A 13,702-nucleotide genomic window follows, 5' to 3' on the forward strand; every position below is an offset into this window, starting at 1 on the left:
CTCTGTGGAAAACAAGTGGAAAACTAATAAATTATTATTAGCTCATTTAATGATGAGTTAATAATAATTTAATAACTTGATGTGTTGCAGTGAAGGTCTGCTTTTAATTGCTCTGTTGGCCATTGGAAAATTGTGGTCAACATCTTGCCTATCTCTGCTTGACTTAAGAAGCTCAGTTTTACAGTATGCTTAACAGGTTTGACTTATTATGGAGCATTGACAACTTGAACAAAAGCACTAAGTCAAAAATGAAATACAATAAAAGCTACAGGCAACCTACAAATAGGTTACCATGTATAAAAAACAAAAAAAGGTAGGAAATATCAATAAAATAGTAAAGAATAAAAGTACATTAAAATTGCACACATGCATATATCAATAAAAAGTAAAGAATAAAAGTACATTAAAATTGCACACACGCATATATCAATAAAAAGTAAAGAATAAAAGTGCATTAAAATTGCACACAAACACGAACGCAAGCGCGCGCGCACGCGCACACACACACACACACACACACACACACACACACACACACACACACACACACACACACACACACACACACTATAATAGTATCAAATAAATAAAGCTGTAAAGATATACAATAAGAGGATGGAAGTGTAGTGCCATAAAAATTAATTAAATTTAGACAACCAAAAGACCAGGCTAAAACAAAGAATAATTTAGAATATATCCATATATATTTCTTCATTCAATTCTCGTACATCTTGTTTGTACACTACTCTTTTATTCAAATATTTTTCATAATTTATATATATACTGATAAAGGCTTACAACTTGTTAAAACTGAAAAATTTCTGATAAATTGTCAGATAAAATCTGACTGAATGAGGGCGAATGCATATGAATTATGGAATATTTTTAAAGCAAAAGTCACAGAAGCCATGAACGCACACATACCTTTAAGAAAATATTGCAGGAGTAAGGTGCCAAAATGGATGACTGAGGAACTTGCTGGTCAAATATAGCAGCAAAAGATAGCATGGGATGGTTAAAAAGCAATGAAAAGTACTGCAGCCTACAATTGGTACAAGTTGATCTGTAATAGTACCACAAATAAGGTCAGGGAGGCCAAGACTGTGTATGAGTAAGTATTGGCTAAGAGAGCAAAGAATAGGTACAAGGAATTTTTCATGTATGCAAATACAACGAAAAAGAAACCTAATCAAATCAGACTCTTGTGCACTGGGTGTGGGAAAGTCTTATATAACCCAGCTGATGTTGCAGATGAATATGAAATTAGTGATGTTGTAATTACAGATGATTTTTTATTAGAAAAACTTTCGAGCATGAAAGCAAGTAAGCAAATAAACAGGCAACCTACAAATAGGTAGGTTGCCAAGTATATAAAACAAAAAAGGCAGGAAATCTGAATAAAACAAGTAAAGAATAAAAGTACATTAAATTTGCACATTATATATATAAAATAAAAATTTAATAGTATCAAATTAATAAAACTGTAAAAGATATACAATAAGAGGATGGAAGTGTAGTGGCAAAAAAATTAATTAAATTTAGACCTAATATTTTAACATATACAATCAGTACGCATGTATTTTATTTTATTTTATTTTATCATAATAAAGACGTTTTACAGATTCGAGTCAGTGTTATTTAGTAGCATTACAGATGAAATACTTATCCTTAATATCTTCATAAATACTCCTTGCCTTTGCTTGAATGGCTATTGGACTCAGGGGTACTTGCTTCTGAATCTGATTTTCCATCCATATTATTAACAGCTTTTCCATCTTTGATATAGAACCTGAACGCTGTTTTGTGATCACTGTTGATCTTAAATGCGTTGATCCTTTGACATGTTCTTTTATACGTGCACTGTTCTTTAAAATAGTATTCACTGTTGAAGCAGCAAGACCTAATTCCATGCAATAGATGACAAACTTTGCTCTGCTTCATATTCCTTAATTAATCATCTTCATTTCTAAATCAATTTTGTTTTGTTTTCTAGCACTGCCAGAACTTGCACTTTCTGTTGGTCCCTTTACCTTCACCATTGTAATAAGTAAATAGGAATGAAGAGAAGATTCAGAAAATTTATTTATGTTTTTCATATGATTGAAGATTTCAGTGAAGGAGAACTCATTTCACCATAATAAAAAAAAAAAAAGTTAAGTGCAGCCATTATCAACCCACTGCAGGATGGAAGCCTCCTCAAGAATTCATGTTGAGGGAAATGGACCATAATCTGCCATGCTGGTCCAGTGCAAGTTGGCAGAGTCGACCGTATTCAGCAGTCAGGGGCTTGAACCCCAGTCTACTCAAAGAGCGTGTGTTACTGCACTCCTGCTCCTGACCACTCGGCTACGGAGGCCGTTTCACCATAATACCGTAATGTAAAAACCCACAGAATTCCAGTTATCAGTATTATCGCAAATGCAATAAGATCGAGTTTACTACCCGTTTATAATAGATTCCGCTAACAGACAAGCCCAATAAACCGGAAAGTGCAAATTGTTTTGTGGTAATGACCTCCAGAAATGTTCTTTAAAAAAATATCACAAAGCAGGCCGTGTTGACATTGAAGGTCGACATTTGGTGGGCAGGCGTTCATTGAGAGAGACAGAAGACAACATTTCGGGCATTAAGGGCATCGTTCTTGAAAGCAGGTGAGTGAAACTGTGTGAAATTGCACAAATAGTGAATGTGAGTGAGTCAACAGTTCACAATGTCCTTGGCTTTCAAAAAGTGTACTCCCAGTGGGTACCCCGACAATTGTCAGAAGAGGACAAAGCAAAACGCATGGGATGTGTCTGCAGAACCTGTTGCGATACAGTGACGAACAATGTATTATTGGGTTCACATTACGATATTTTTATGATACCTCCATTTATTCCTACGGGATGCAAAATACATTTCCACGATTTTTTTAAGTTTGCACCGGCTGGAAAAAACTTACGTAAAGTGAATTTCCGTAAGTCGAGTATTATGTAAGCTAGGGAGTGCCCGTATTGTATTTTGTCTTTTTATACATTTATCAGGTGGAGCTGGCATCACACGCCAACACCACTTGATCGTTATTGTGAATACTGCTTAAATACTGCTTCTTCCAGCAATATTTCCTTTGGCTTTTCTAGTGTTTGTCTATTTGATACACTGCTTTTATCATTCCCCACATTGAATTTTAAAGGAAATGTTTTTATAGATTCTTTTTGTCTTTTAATATCGGACACAGCCAGTTGACCAATACCAAATTTTTCAGCCATTTTTTCCAAGTACACCAATTTCAATCAGTATGCAGTCAGAGTTACTCTTCTGCCTTCCTAAATCCTGTGCATCTTTCAAAGTACTCTACTGTGAGCAGAATTTTTCATATTTCAGTCTGGATTATGCGACATCTGGATTCACTGTAACCAGATTAGTGATGGTTTATTCTACTTTCCAAGAGAACCCTAGGCCAAATGAAATGAATAAGAGTGTATTAAGCATAATAAAAGCATTCAAATTTAGTCTTTAGGCCAACAAAGAATGTAAGATAAGATTCTGGCATAAGGATTTAGAATAAAGGTATTCAGTATAAAAGTATACCCAATGAGCACATGAGGCCAAAAGACTTAGGTAGCCTGAGTTGGTTTAATGTGTCATGCTCTATAAATAGATGTGCGGAAGTTTGCCTTTAGCCAGCGGGTAGTTGATTGGTGGAACAGACTTCCATCTTTTGTTGTGGAAGTTGATAGCATAAATAAATTTAAGGCTGAGCTGGACAGGTATTTGGAACAAACGAAGGGGTGAAATGGGAACAAATTTTTTTTTTTTTTTTTTTTTGGCTGATGCTGCATAAGCTTGCTTTCTTGCATCATATGCCTCTGATAATGCTAATTAGCATTAGCAAAGGCACATAATGCAAGAAAGCAAGCTTATATAGCATTAGCCAAAAAAAAAAAAACCAAAGGAAAAAACCCCCTTATTTCACCGATCCGCTCGCTCCAAATGTTTGTCAAGTTCTGCCTTGAATCTATTTAAGCTATCAACTTCTACAACGACAGATGGAAGTTTGTTCCACCAATCAACCACCCGCTGGCTAAAGGCAAACTTTCGCATATCTATCCTGTAAAGGGGCTCACATCTGGTGAGTATGGGCTTGGCACACCCAGGGTCCTGAGCTGGATATCATCATTCTTCTTTTTCTTGGTGATTCCCTTTTGACTCTCTCTCTCTCTCTCTCTCTCTCTCTTTTGGGGTAATTCGGAAATTTTTTTTTTTTTTTTTGGCTGGTGCTGCATAAGCCTCAGGCTTCCTTGCACCATATAGCTAATAATAATAATAATAACTGACTTTCCTCAATTTGAATTTATGCCCTATCAGGCGATTAATCTGAACAAGAGGAAGAATCCTCTCAAGAGGAAGATTCTTTACTCGGCCTTGTAATTGCATAAAAGTATCGGTAAAGGTTTCCACGTGTTTCAACTCCGCTAACCGTTCGTAATTTTCCCGCCTTTGTGATACGATATACCGTACTAGATAGCGTTAGTTGAACTTCGTTAGCAGTTAAATTGTACGTTTAAATAAATACATATAACGACTTAGATTACAAACGTAATATAATTAATTTTATTTAACATAATTAATTATACATATAACCACTTAGGTTACGTAACATAAATAATTAGTAAAAACAAATAATTAATACATAACTTGATACGAAAGTTATATAAAGGGATTTCGCAGATAACACTCGTTACTGAAACGTAAATATTTCGTAGATAACACTCGTTACTGAAACGTAAATATTCCGTAGATAACACTCGTTACTGAAACATAAATATAGCGTTATAACTGTGTTTGGATACAAGTTTAGGATTTAATTTTGTACAGAAATTGAAATTTTATTGAAAGTAAATCTAAATCATGACTCAAACCAGAGCAGCAAAGCAAAGGGCTCAAGCTAATGGGAATGCTGTGGCCCAGGGGAGAACTGAGGGGGGCAGTTGTCCTCTGAATCACAGCCTTGTAAGATGCACTATTTGCTTGATGTTTGCGGAGCAGTCAAGTATGGGACATGATACTGCCATGGGGGATGTCTTTGTGTGTGTGCGATGCAAGGAGCGTAAGGAGATAAGGCGACAACTCAGCGTTGTTATGGGCCTATATGAGAGCTTGAAGGATAGGGTGGATGCCCTCGAAGGATTACAAGTGAGGGGCCCATCAAGCTCTCAGCTGCCCACACCAATGCCAGAGCTTGCACTTGGTCATCGCGGAACACAGCGGCAACCCCCAAGGCAGAATGCGCTGGTCCCAAAGGAACTAGTAGTTGTTGGTGACTCTATTGTCAGGGAAACGGGAAACATGCTTTGTAAAAAGGATAGGTGGAATAGGACCAGGGTATGTCTGCCAGGGGCAAAAGTTGATGACGTTGTAGAGCGGATATCATCTTTTAAGGGCACAAAAGGTGATATAGTTGTACACGTTGGCACTAATGACATTAAGAGTAGGAGACCGGCGGAATTACTTGACAAGTACAGGTCACTGATGAAAAAAAGCCGTGAATTAGGGTTGAAATTGAAAGTGTCTGCAATTCTGCCCAGACACGATAGGAGGGAGTATATGATGAGAGCCCTGTCAATCAATTCGGCCCTGGAAAGATTGTGCAGGGCTCAAGGGGTAGAATTTTTTTCAGCCTGGTCTGTACTTGTTAACAGGAGAGACTGCTTCTACAGGGATGGGATACACTTAAATAGAAAGGGTGCAAGAATGTTTGCTGATGCTATCGAGGCAATGTTAGGTGGGTCGGAAAACTGCTAGATTGGGGGGATACAAGGACTAATAGATTAACAGTAGCCACTGGCAGAGGTGAAAGTGATTCTTGCACTGCTTCTATTGGAATGAGCCGCAGCCTGGAAAATAAGATGCAGGATATTTCAGAGACTGCTGGGAATCATTGGGGTACAAGTAAACACATGGGTTGTGTTAGGGTAGCTAAGAAAAAGAACAGGTGCATGTATACTTGTGTGTACACCAATGCTAGGAGTTTAGTAAATAAATTTGATGAATTTGAGGTATTGCTCAAAACATCAAAGGCAGATATTGTGGGGATTTCAGAGACGTGGTGTCACACAGATATAAGAAATGCAGAACTGGAATTTGGGGAGTACAATGTCTACAGAAAGGATAGACAGGATAGGAAGGGAGGAGGGGTTATGCTATTAGTTAAAAAACACATAAAATCCAAGGAAGTGAAGCCAGTCGACATCGCTGGACAGTGCAGTGTCGAGTCAGTTTGGTGTGACATAAGCATTGGGAGATCAAAATTGAGAGTAGGAGTGTGCTATAGGCCTAATGACTCTGATGAGTATAATAAGAAACTGTTCGGAGAAATAGAGTGGGCCAGTAAATCAGAGAGTCTTATAATGGGGGATTTTAATTTCCCAGATATTGACTGGAATTTGGGGGCTGGTCACTCACACAGTAGCAAGGCTTTTGTGGATTTATTGGATGATTGTTTTCTACATCAGCATGTTCGGGAGGCAACTAGAGGGAGTAATACTCTTGATTTGATTATCAGTAGTGATTCTTCATGCATTAAGAATCTGCAGATAAATGAACCACTTGGTGGCAGTGATCACAGTGTGCTGAAGTGGGAGTTACTCAAAGAGGTAACTACCATTAGGGGTAAAGGGAAGGGGTATTGCTTTCGTAAAGGCGACTACAATGGACTGAGACAGTATTTAAATTCTATACAGTGGGATCAACTGATGATATTGCCAACAGCAAATTCAAAATGGGAAGCATTCAAAGAACTTATCGTGGAAGCTACTAGGCTTTACATACCAACTAAGAAATATTGTTCAAGGTTTAGGCCTAAATGGTTGTCAGATGAACTAATGAGGCATATGGCAGAGAAGAAAAATGCATGGGATACATACAAATTAACACGTGACACGGACGCCTATGATAGATACAAGTTGATCTGTAACCAAGTTAGAAAGGAGGTTAGGCAGGCGAAGGCAGATTACGAGAGATCCTTGGCAAGGGATGCGAAGAAAAACAGCAAAGAGTTCTTTACTTATGTAAACTCTAGAAGGAAGGGGATGAATCAGATTGGTCCACTTGAGATCGATGGGTCAACTGTTGATGATCCTGCTCGGGTAGCTAACAAACTAAATGAATATTTTGCATCGACATTCACACATGAGGAGTTATTCAGCGAGGGGAATGCCAGAGGTGTATTCAACTCTAGCAGTAAGCTAGAGAATCTTGTAATAACTGAGAGCAAAGTGGAGGAGAAATTGTTGAAGATCAACACAAGAAAGGCACCTGGGGTGGATGGGATCTATCCAGTTATATTAAAGGAGGCAGCAAAGGAGGTAAGCAAACCCTTAGCCATAATTATGAGAGCTTCCTTGGACTCAGGGGAGGTACCCATTGACTGGAGATGTGCAAATGTGACCCCAATTCACAAAGGGGGATCAAAGGCTGACACAAGTAATTATAGACCTGTGAGTTTAACTTCTGTTCCCGGAAAATTAATGGAGGCACTGGTGAAAGAAGCACTGCAGGATCATCTAGACAAGACTTCAGTTATAGCTAGGACACAGCATGGTTTTGTTAAGGGGAAGTCTTGCCTGACCAATTTGATTGGATACTATGATGCAGTCACAAAAGAACTGGATGCAGGGAATAACTTTGATATTATATACTTGGATCTTAGAAAGGCTTTTGATACTGTTGCACATGGAAGACTGCTGCACAAATTGGAGCAGTGTGGCATTGGAGGCAAGTTGCTGCTATGGATAAAGGGGTGGTTGAGGGGGAGAAGACAGAGAATGGTAATCAATGGACACTGCTCATCGTGGACTAATGTTATTAGTGGAGTCCCTCAGGGTTCAGTATTGGGGCCTTTATTGTTTTCTGTATTTATAAATGATATTGATGATGGTATATCAGGCTTAATGTCCAAGTTTGCAGACGATACGAAGGTTGGCAGGGTTGTCAAGGACACTACTGACACTATGCTGCTGCAACAGGATTTGGAAAGGTTGAGCAGATGGGCTGAGAGGTGGCAAATGAAGTTTAACATTGACAAATGTAAAGTACTACATATGGGAAACAGCAACCCCAGAGCAACGTATCAACTCTGTGGTACTACACTGACAGTGGTAGAGAATGAAAGGGACCTGGGGGTGGTGGTGCAGGCAGATATGAAGTTCTCTGAGCAGTGCAGACGAGCTGCAAGAGTAGCTCATGGTGTATTGTCAATGATATATAGGAATTTTTCTAGCAGGGATAAGGAGGTGATTATTCCCTTGTATAAGGCAATGGTCAGGCCACACCTAGAGTACTGTATACAGGCCTGGAGGCCTCATTTCAGGAAGGATGTAGAGCTGCTGGAACGAGTACAGAGAAGGGCAACTAGATTGGTGAATGGGACAAAGGGGTTCTCTTACGAAGAAAGGCTTAAGTTTTGCAAATTACAGTGTCTGGAAACTAGGCACCAGCGGGGTGATCTGATAGAGGTGTACAAAGCCTTGAATGGTTTGAGCATGCTCAATGCTGATGGGATTCTTCCTCTAGCTCAGAAAAATCACCTGAGAGGGCATAAATTCAAATTGAGGAAAGACAGATGTAGGATAGATGTGCTGAAATTTGCCTTTAGCCAGCGGGTGGTTGGTGGGTGGAACAGACTTCCATCCCTTGTCGTGGAAGTTGATAGCCTAAATAAGTTTAAGGCTCAGCTGGACAGGTATTTCGAACGAACAGAGGGGTGAAGTGGAAGTGGTTATTTTTATTTATTTATGTTACTTTTTTTTTTTTTTTTGGCTGATGCTGCATAAGCTGCTTTCTTGCATCAAATGCCTCTACTAATGCTAATGCTAATGCTAATCCCATCCGCATTGTGCATGGTCAAACCATTCAAGGCTTTATACACCTCACCGATGAGGTGTATAATCAGATCACCTCACCGGTGCCTAGTCGCCAGACACTGTAATTTGCAAAACTTAAGCCTTTCTTCGTAAGAGCAACCCTTTGTTCCATTCACTAATCTTGTTGCCCTTCACTATACTCATTCCAACAGATCTACATCCTTCTTAAAATGAGGCCTGCAGACCTGTATACAGTACACAAGGTGTGACCTGACCATTGCCTTATACAAGGGGATAATCACCTCCTTATCCCTGCTAGAAATATTCCTGTATATCATTGACAAGACATCATGAGCTACTCTTGCAGACCATCTGTACTGCTCGCTCAGAAAACCATATCTCCCTGCACAATTACCACCAGGTCGTTTTAATTCTCTACTACTGTCAGTGTGGAACCACAGAGTTGATATGTTACTCTGCGATTACTGCTTCCCATATGTAGAACTTTACATTTGTCAATGTTGAACTTCATTTGCCACCTCTCAGCCCATCTGCTCAACTTTTATAGATCCTGTTGCAGCAGTATACTCTCATTAATGTAGAGACGTGTTCAAAGCCGCTAAGTGGATTTTCTTATTTATTGATTTGAAATTATTGTTTTTCTAAAACTTTTGATTTAAATTTAGTAGTATAGCATTATTTTGTGATTTTCTGGTTAATATGGTGTATTTATTCTTTACTCGACCTTGTAATTGACATAACCAACGGTAAGGGTATCAAATCCACGTGTTACAAGTTGCAGCTCCGCTGAACGAGAAGTTTTTTAGCCATATTTAGCCGCTTTATTGACCAATTGTTACATCAAATTATTTTCTATAAGTAGCTTATAGACCTAGTCAGGATCGTCAGTTTATTCTGAATTGAGACAGCAAGATTTGGAAGTTAATTAATACTTAAGTGTCCATAGATTTACCGTTCGTAACTTACGGCCATTGTTATACGATACAACGTTATATCCCGAACTAGATAGCGTTGGTATAGTATAGTATAGTATATAATATAATATAGTCAATTAATCAGTTAAATATATTAATTTTGTTAAACTTCGTTGTCAATTAAATTGTACTTTTAACTAAATACATATAACGACTTAGATTACAAACGTAACATAATTAATTAATACCTTATATAAACGGAACTCGTAGATAATACTGAAAAATATATATAGCGTTATAACTGTGTTGGGATACAAGTTTAGGGTTATAATTTTGTACTGAAATTGAAATTTTATTGAAATTAAATCGAAATCATGATTCAGACAAGAGCAGAAAAGTAAAAGGCTCAAGATAATGGGAGTGCTGTGGCTCAGAGGAGAACTGACGGGGGCAGTTGCCCTCGGAATAAATGCACTGCTTGCATGATGTTTGTGGCGCAATCGGGTACGGGACATGATATTGCCATGGGGGATATCTTTGTGTGTGCGCGCGATTCAAGGAGTGTAACGAAATCAGGCGACAACTCAGCGTTGTTATCGGCCTATATGAGAGCTTGAAAGACAGAGTGGATGCCCTCGAAGGATCTAAACTGAGGAGCCCATCAAGCTCTCAGCTGCCCACACCAACGCTAGAGCTTGCACCTGGTCATCACGCAACACAGAGGCAACCCCACAAGGCAAAATGCGCTGGTTCCACAGGAACTAGTAGTTATTGGTGACTCTATTGTCAGGGAAACGGGGAGCATGCTTTGTAAAAAGGATAGGTGGAACAGGACCAGAGTATGTCTGCCAGGGGCAAAGGTTGATGACGTTGTAGAGCAGATATCATCTTTTAAGGGCACAAAAGGTGATATAGTTTGTACATGTTGGCACTAATGATATTAAGAGTAGGAGACCGGCAGAATTACTTAACAAGTACAGGTCACTGTTGAAAAAAAGCCGTGATTTAGGGTTGAATTTGAAAGTGTCTGCAATTCTGCCCAGACACAATAGGAGGGAGTATATGATGAGAGCCTTGTCGATCAATTTGGCCCTGGAAAGATTGTGCAAGGCTCAAGGGGGTAGAATATTTTTCAGCCTGGTCTGTACTTGTTAACAGGAGAGACTGCTTTTACAGGGATGGGATACACTTAAATAGAAAGGGTGCAAGAATATTTGCTGATGTTATCGAGGCAGTGTTATTGGGTCGGAAAACTGCTAGCTTGGGGGGATACAAGGACTAATAGATTAACAGTAGCCACTGGCAGAGTTAAAAGTGATTCTTTCACTGCTTCTATTGGAATAAGCAGAAGCCAGGAAAACAAGATGCAGGATATTTCAGAGACTGCTGGGAGTCATTGCGGTAAAAGTAAACATATGGCTTGTGTTAGGGTAGCTAAGAAAAAGAACAGGTGCATTTATACTTGTGTGAACACCAATGCTAGGAGTTTGGTAAATACATTTGATGAGTTTGAGGTATTGCTCAAAGCATCAAAGGCGGATATTGTCGGGATATCAGAGACGTGGTGTGACACAGATATAAGAATGCAGAAATGGAATTTGGGGGTTACAAAGTCTACAGAAAGGATATGCCAGGATTGGAAGAGAGGAGGGGTTATGCTATCAGTTAAGAAACACATAAAATCGAAACAAGTGATGCCAGTCAACATTGCTGGACAGTGCAGTCAAGTTAGTGTGGTGTGACATAAGCATTGGGAGATCAAAATTGAGAGTAGGAGTGTGCTATAGGCCTAATGACTCTGATGAGTATAATAAGAAACTGCACAGGGAAATAGAATGGGCTAGTAAATCAGAGAGTCTTATAATGGGGGATTTTAATTTCCCAGATATTGAGTGGAATTTGTGGGTTAGTCACTCACAAACTAGCAAGGCTTTTGTGGATTTATTGGATGATTGTTTTCTATATCAGCATGTTCAGGAGGCAACTAGAGGGAGTAATACTCTGGATTTGATTATCAGAAGTGATTCTTCATGCATTAAGAATCGGCAGATAAAGAAACCACTAGGTGGCAGTGATCACCTAGTGGTTTCTTTATCTGCCGTGAAGTGGGATTTACTCAAAGAGGTAATACCATCAGGGGTAAAGGGAAAGGTTTTTGCTTTCGTAAAGGCGACTACGATGGTCTGAGACAGTATTTAAATTCTATACAGTGGGACCAACTGATGATGTTACCAACAGCAAATTCAAAATGGAAGCATTCAAAGAACTTATCTTGGAAGCTATTAGGCTTTACATACCAACTAAGAAATATTCTTCAAGGTTTAGGCTTAAACGGATGTCAGATGAACTAATGAGATATATGGCAGAGAATAAAAATGCATGGGATACATATAAATTAACACATGACACAGAAGCCTATGATAGATATAAGTTGATCTGTAACCAAGTTACAAAGGAAGTTAGGCAGGCGAAGGCAGATTACGAGAAATATTTGGCAAGGGACGCAAAGAAAAACAGCAAAGAGTTCTTTACTTATGTAAACTCTAGAAGGAAGGGGATGAATCAGATTGTTCCACTTGATATCGATGGTTCAACTGTTGATGATCCTGCTCAGGTAGCTAACAAACTAAATGAATATTTTGCATCGACATTCACACATCAGGAGTTATTCAGTGAGGGGAATGCCAGAGGTGTATTCAACTCTGGCAGTAAGCTAGATAATCTTGTAATAACGGAGAGTAAAGTGGATGACAAATTGTTGTCGTCCACGTAAAAAAAGGCACCTGGGGTGGATGGGATCTATCCAGTTATATTAAAGGAGGCAGCAAAAGAAGTAAGCAAACCCTTAGCCATAATTATGAGAGCTTTCTTGGACTCAGGGGAGTACCCATAGACAGGAGATGTGCAAATGTGACCCCAATTCACAAAGGAAGATCAAAGGCTGACACAAGTAATTATAGACCTGTGACTTTAACTTCTGTTCCAGGAAAATTAATGGAGGCACTGGTTAAAGAAGCACTGCAGGATCATCTAGACAAGACATTAGTTATAGCTCGGACACAGCATGGTTTTGTTAAGGGAAAGTCTTGCCTGACCAATTTCATTGGATACTATAATGCAGTCACAAAAGACCTGGATGCAGGAAATAACATTGATATTATATACTTGGATCTTAGAAAGGCTTTTGATACTGTTACACATAGAAGACTACTGCACAAATTGGAGCAGTGTGGCATTGGAGGCAAATTGCTGCTATGGATAAAGGGGTAGTTGAGGGGGAGAAGACAGAGAGTGGTAATCAATGGACACTGCTCATCGTGGACTAATGTTATTAGTGGAGTCCCTTAGGGTTCAGTGTTGGGTCCATTATTGTTTTCTGTATTTATAAATAATATTGATGATGGTATATCAAGTTTAATGTCCAAGTTTGCAGATGATACAAATGTTGACAGGGTTGTTAAGGACACTTCTGATGCTATGCTGCTGCAACAGGATATGGAAAGGTTGAGCAGATGGGCTGAGAGGTGGCAAATGAAGTTTATCATTGACAAATGTAAAGTACTACATATGGGAAAAAGCAACCTCCGCGCAACGTATCAACTCTGTGGTACTACACTGACAGTGGTAGAGAATGAAAAGGACCTGGGGGTAATTGTGCAGGCAGATAAGAAGTTCTCTGAGCAGTGCAGAAGGGTTGCAAGAGTAGCTCATGGTGTCTTGTCAATGATATAGAGGAATTTTTCTAGCAGGGATAAGGAGGTGATTATCTCCTTGTATAAGGCAATGGTCAGGACACACGCTGAGTACTGTATACAGGTCTGGAGGTCTCATTTCAAGAAGGATGTAGAGCTGTTGGAACAAGTACAGAGAAAGGCAACATGATTAGTGAAGGGAACAAAGGGTTGCTCTTACGAAGAAAGGCTT

At 39.2% G+C, this 13,702-nt stretch overlaps 1 protein-coding gene across 1 annotated transcript in view; it reads right to left on the reverse strand.

Annotated features, from left to right (window-relative positions):
* The window catches only part of LOC150088371 (phospholipid-transporting ATPase ABCA3-like), a 335,787-nt gene that overhangs the window by 146,069 nt on the left and 176,016 nt on the right, over window positions 1–13,702 (reverse strand). The window lies entirely within an intron of this gene.

Source organism: Mastigoproctus giganteus, chromosome 3 (assembly GCF_048544385.1).
Source record: "Mastigoproctus giganteus isolate SK-2022 chromosome 3, ASM4854438v1, whole genome shotgun sequence".
Classification (NCBI taxonomy): domain Eukaryota; kingdom Metazoa; phylum Arthropoda; class Arachnida; order Uropygi; family Thelyphonidae; genus Mastigoproctus; species Mastigoproctus giganteus.